This window comes from Salvelinus sp. IW2-2015, linkage group LG10 (assembly GCF_002910315.2).
Source record: "Salvelinus sp. IW2-2015 linkage group LG10, ASM291031v2, whole genome shotgun sequence".
NCBI lineage: Eukaryota > Metazoa > Chordata > Actinopteri > Salmoniformes > Salmonidae > Salvelinus > Salvelinus sp. IW2-2015.
Window position 1 is genome coordinate 13,396,122 of NC_036850.1, and position 6,613 is coordinate 13,402,734.

Genomic DNA, 6,613 nt, shown 5'->3' on the forward strand with positions numbered 1-6,613 from the left:
GCCTCAGACACCAAAACCGGGGCCAGATGTTTCAGAGATGAGGCACGAGGCATTTAAACTGTCAGGCTGTGCACTCGAGTGTGTCGTCAGCCTACTACTCAAGCTGCTTCCCAGCCTCGTATAACGCCTATCGCTTTCGATGCAGAGCGCTAACACAAAAAGTGAGATGTTTGTTATCTCAGATATATACGGCACACTCTGCTCTGTATAAAATATGTACAGGATGAGACAGGATGAGCCATTATCAAAACAAATGAGCCAGTGACTGCAGCTGCATGTAAATCAGAACATAATTTTGTTCAGTGTTCAAATGATGGAAACAGTTTTTTTATTCTTGACTTACACTGTGCTCACTCAGTCATTGCTCCCTTTCTCTCCATCCAACCTGGACTCAGGGGTAGATGCAACAAGGAAACGGAAATCCAGGTTACATATTATACTAATTTGTGTCCTGGATTTCCGTTTACTATGTTGCATCTATCCCTATGTATTGTAGGGGTATGGTATACATCAGGGCAGTCTGTAACCCTTTCCTGCAGTCGAATCACCAAAGCGCCCTCTTGTGGCCTCATGGGTGGAATGTTATTAATATTTTTGTACAGAAAATCCAGTGTTTCTATGTCAAAAGTTTTTTTTAAATTTAATTATGTGATTTATATCAACTGTAATATTGGGATGTAAACTCAACATTTAAAAACATTTAAACTCTACACTGAGTATATAAAACATTAAGGACACCTTCCTAATATTGAGTTGCACCCCCCCCTTTTGCCCTCAGAAGAGCCTCAATTCGTCGGGCATGGTGTCGAAAGCGTTCCACAGGGATGCCTGCCCATGTTGGCCCATTTTGACTCCAATGCTTTCCATGTCTTAATTTTCTCAAGGCTTAAAAATCCTTCTTTAACCTGTCTCCTCCCCTTCATCTATACTGATTCAAGTGAATTTAACAAGTGACATCAATAAGAGATCATAGCTTTCACCTGGAATCACCTGGTATGTCTATGTCATGGAAAGAGTAGGTGTCCTTAATGTTTTGTACATTCAGTGTATATCTGACATGGTACAGAGCTCTTCTTTTTGTTAAGCCCATAACCATGTGTGTGTGGTGTATACTTTTGTTTCAAAGAAGATTTGTTTAAGATTACCTGATTTAGCCCACTGCAGGAAAAGGTTTTAAGATGAGAGATTGCATTTTTTTAATGAGCATGGCCTTATTTATATTATAGCATATTGGATGACTGTCATTCATATTTCATTCACCCAGCTCAATGTAACATCGACAGGTTTAGGCTACCACATGATACTTCAATTTTCATTATACCTATTATGAGGTTGCTACAACCTAGCCTATGAATGAAAGTTTACAATATAGGTGCACAAAAAATTTGAATAATCAAGGTGACAGACAGTGACACATTCAATACCATATTGCACATGCTTGCCTGCATCTAGCTGATCTAAGGTGTAATCATTAGTCCAACAGTTGCAAACAAGACTTTCTATTGGACAAATTCCTGTATGTTTATCCCCATTTCATTCCGTTTGCTTCCGTTTAAGAAACGTTTTTCAACAGAATCGTCGGAATTACTAAATCCTTGATCACATGCAAACACAGTTCACTTTCATAGCAGCCACATACAAACAGCATAATAATTTTGCTTGTTGTAGAACTCCTTCTCACAACTATGTGCTCTCCACCTCTCATCTTTTCTCTTCGCTTGTGGATTTCAGTGCACGACACAACATCAGCTGTCTGTGACCAGACAAAAAAAAACTTTCCAAGCCAAACCTTCATATCATAACCACTAACCACTACTCATAGCCTACATTGTTGTCAACAACCCGCTCCAAGCAGTTACACAGGTGGGCCCCGGTGGCAATAAATTAATAAAACCAAAACCTTGACTTGGAAGAGTTCCAGTGTTGGAAAGCCATAGCCAGCTAGCTAACATAGCATCCCTCTCTGTTTGAGCCGGTTGTTTGAGTATGCTAAACTAGCTAGCTGCCTTCATTAGCTAAGTGAAAGTGAAAAAAATAAAACAAAATATCTCTCTCTCTCTCTCGTTTCTCTTAAATTTTTAAAGAAATGAATTTGCTCAGAACTGTTCAACTATTGTCTTTCTCTCTCTGAGTCAACTACTCACCACATTTTATGCACTGCAGTGCTAGATAGCTTTCAGTACTAGATTAATTATCTGATCCTTTAATTGGGTGGACAACATGTCAGTTCATGCTGCAAGAGCTCTGAGAGGTTGGAGGACATTCTCCAGAAGTTTTTATAATTACTCTGTAAGTCTATGGAGGGGGGTGAGAACCATGAGCCTCTTAGGTTCTGTTTTAAAGTTAATGTACAAAGAGGAGGACGGAAACTAGCTGTCCTTCGGTGACAGACCCGAAACTTGAAGGATCTGGAGAAGGTCTGTATGGAGGAGTGGGCCAAAATCCCTGCTGCAGTGTGTGCAAACCTGGTCAAGAACTACAGGAAACGGATGATCTCTGTAATTGCAAACAAAGGTTTCTGTACCAAATATTAAGTTCTGCTTTTCTGATGTATCAAATACTTATGTCATGCAATAAAATGCAAATGTTTTACTTAAAAATCATACAATGTGATTTTCTGGATTTTAGATTTCGTCTCTCACAGTTGAAGTGTACCTATGATAAAAAGTACAGACCTCTACATGCTTTGTAAGTAGGAAAACCTGCAAAATCGGCAGTGTATCAAATACTTGTTCTCCCCACTGTATATGTTACAAATTCCAATTTGTTGTGGCTAACGTTAGCTAGGTGGCTAGGTGGTTAACGCTAAGGTGGCTAACTAGGTGGCTAATGTTATCTAGGATAGGGGTGAGGAGTTAAGGTTAAGGTTACGGTTAGGGTTAGGAGTTAATGTTAGGGGAAGGGTTAGCTAATATGATAAGTAGTTGAAAAGTAGCTGAAAAGTAGTAAATAGTTGCAAAGATGCTAAATAGCTAAAATGCTAAAGTTGGGCTGCTAGACGTTTGCGTTATATGCAGACCCATTCACCCAGACCAACCACCCTCTTTAAGTTTAAAGTAACCTTCTTTCTTATGCAACCATATCAAACATAACATATCATGCTAATTTAAGTGTCCTGAATTTACATTTACTATATTACGTCTAGTATTTCAGACCAGGCTGCTCCATCTCTCCTTCTCCCGCTCTTTCTTCCCTCCTTTCCCAAAGACAATCTCTCCTTTCTCTTTAACCACAGAGCAACATGTTAATCCTCCCTGAAAACAAAGGTGAGCCTTTATTCATTGAATTAAGTTGAAAGCGCAGTAACAGCCAGAAGATGAATTACCTGTGGCCTTGATGTTGTGCCACAGAATATGTGTGCAGCAGGAAGGCTCTGCAGAATGAGACCGCATGTCTGGGGGTTATTTTTTGGCAGTGTCTGGTTGCATAATAATTCCTTTTCTCTCCTTCCTCTAAATTCAATTATCCTCACCAAGAGAATGCTTGAGTGGGGAGAAGAGCAGTCTCAAGTTATGTCTTCAAGCCTTGTCTCAAATTATGGTCAGATTATGTTGGAATGCTTAGTGAGCTTGTAGCTAGTTAGTTCTATCATTGATCTGAGAGTAAGCAAGGATAGAATGCTAAGGCCAAGTCAGAACACTTAGAAGCTTTGTAACTGTGTCAGAGGAAGTAAGATGGTAAAGACCAAAGGTGAACTAATGAATATTGATGGAGAGGAGACAGACAGGCAGAAATAGATAGACAGGCCATGGAATGAAGATCCATGTAGCTATGACATGATTAAGTGTTCCGTGACTGGTTATTAGATACATCAATTACCTGTCCACTCCCTCTGGCCTCGTGGGAGTTTTAATAGATGAATCTCTAGGACAGTAAGCTGTCCTGTACCTCTCCTATGGGTGTGAATGGACCTCAACTTTGTCCTGAGTGACGGTCTATGACACCCTCACAATGAGGATATTGTCAGATTTAACTCTGCAACACTGTACAGCTCACTATGTATTTTACAAGTCACTCATCACCCTCATCGACCCTCCTCACACCCACTGCTTCCTTTCCTAGAGCCTAAGAAGTACAAGACCTCAGTTGATCCCCATAGAGCCACGCCAGTAGCATGAGAGTTCTTAGAGGCCAAAATGTGTTCCCAGTGTTTACACAAACTGAATCACATGCCATAACTTGGATTACATTCACACTTGTCCATTTTTAATGTAGAGCCTAGAAATGCCTCCCCACCCTCCCCAGGCTGTATCACATCCGGCCGTGATTGGGAGTCCCATACAGTAGAGCGGCACACAAGTGGCCCAGCGTCATTCGGGTTTGGCCGGTGTAAGCCGTCATCGTAAATAAGAATTTGTTCTTAACTGACTTGCCTAGTTAAATAAAGGTTAAATAAAATTAAAATTAAATAAATAAATAAAGCTGATGTCAAATGATGTACAGTAACTCACTGCCGTGTATTCTGTTACCCTGTCCTCTCTTTCCAGCAAGCACGCACACACACACACACATGCACACACACACACACACGCACACACACGCACACACGCACACACTCGCACTCGCACACACACACACACAATAATCTGGAGGACTTTTTTTAGAAGTGTCTGTGTACCGTAAGGAAAATGCTGAGAGCAGCCTGAACAAATAGCCATCACAGAGAGGAAGTCCCCTCAGAGCGGTCAGGGTAATACAGGGACAAACAGGAGGAACATAACAACCGTGGGGATGACACAGGAAATATTGGACATTTTGTTCTCCGGAGATGAGAAATATTTTCATTCCGAAGGATGACAATGCTTCCTGAACAAACACCACTGACTATCGTCACCCAACATATTCAAGTCGTAATTCTTTACGCAATCATGATAAAAAATTGCCATTAAGGTCCAATGCAGCTGTTTTTGGGTAACAATTAAGTACCTTACTGTGATTGTTTTAATTTAAAATGGTAAAAAAATAGCTTCTTCGCAAAGAACAATTTCTCAAGCAAGAATTTTGCTAGGAATGTCTGGGCGTGGTTTGAGTGGGGAGGGGGAAACTGAAAACTTGCTGATATTGGCAGAGGTTTGGAACTCTCTTTCTTATTGGTCTATTAACTAATTTACCGCATGGTGATGTCACCATGTAAAGCCAAAACTCCCTCCCACCAAAACACGCTGATATTTCAGACGGCCTTTTCAAACAGCTCTCACACTAAAAGGGCATTGATCATTATCACTATTTTCACAATTTCACATTATAATTCCAACCTTATAGTATGGAAATATATATAAAATACAGGTAAATCTCATTTTGACTGCACTGGGCCTTTCAAGTATTACAGTAAAAGTAAAGTTGAAGTGAGTTTAACAGAGGGCAAATCCATGTTTTTAAAATCTTATCCTGCTGCATTAGTAATACAGGAAAAGTATCGGCCAGATTGTTACACAGCCAAACAGTCCCTCCCTCACAGTATGAATCTAGGCTGCTCCACTCTCCTGGTGAGACAAGCCTGTGAAATATCCTCAAACACTTTCACTCAGCCTCTCTCTCTGTGTGTGTGTGTGTGTGCTGCATTAGTAATACAGGAAAAGTATCGGCCAGATTGTTACACAGCCAAACAGTCCCTCCCTCACAGTATGAATCTAGGCTGCTCCACTCTCCTGGTGAGACAAGCCTGTGAAATATCCTCAAACACTTTCACTCAGCCTCTCTCTCTGTGTGGTATGAATCTAGGCTGCTCCACTCTCCTGGTGAGACAAGCCTGTGAAATATCCTCAAACACTTTCACTCAGCATCTCTGTGTGTGTGTGTTAGTATGTGTGTGTGTGTGTGTGTGTTAGTGTGTGTGTGTGTGTGTGTGTGTTAGTATGTGTGTGTGTGTGTGTGTAGGTGGGTTGTATCTGTTCTTTTCTCCTTTCATTCTCTTCCATTGGGTTTTTCAAAGAAACTAAATCAACTCTTCTTTGTTTAGAGAACCTTCTAATAACCTTTCTACTGAAGGTGATTGTTGCTTTTAGGAAGTCTTCAAAKGGGTGGARATTGCTTGCTGTGATATGTRCTATACRCCCTACTCAGGCTTTCCTGTTACCTCTTGTTGCTTTAAGTGTGTATCACTAACCCACATATTTGTAGTCTAGTTAGATTGGCCTGTACTGTGGGGTCAGGAATGCTCAGTAAAAGCCTTTCAGCTGCTGTTGGAAAAGCATCATTATAGAGAAACACGTCAACAAATGTTACTTTTCAGTATTGGGGTCATTTGAGGAAGCTTTTGCTTTTTATAAAAAATGGCATTGGATGCCCATAATGATGTTCAAATGTAAAGCCAGCCCAATCAAGCTGATCTTACAACATGTCTCCGGACAGGAGATGTGTGCTCTGTTTCAGGCTTACTAACATAGAGAGAGACTGATGACCACCAAGCCTGCCCCGAGACACAAAGTAATTAGTGGTACGATATCACATGATGAATGCACAACACAAATGAGACAGCCATGTCGCTTGCTTGGCCATGAACAGCTGTCTATATATTTGTATTCACTGTATATTGTTGTGAATCTGAAAAGGTCTCTTTTGCATTCCTGCACGGATGCTGCATGATAAATGTACACGACTACACAGACAGACC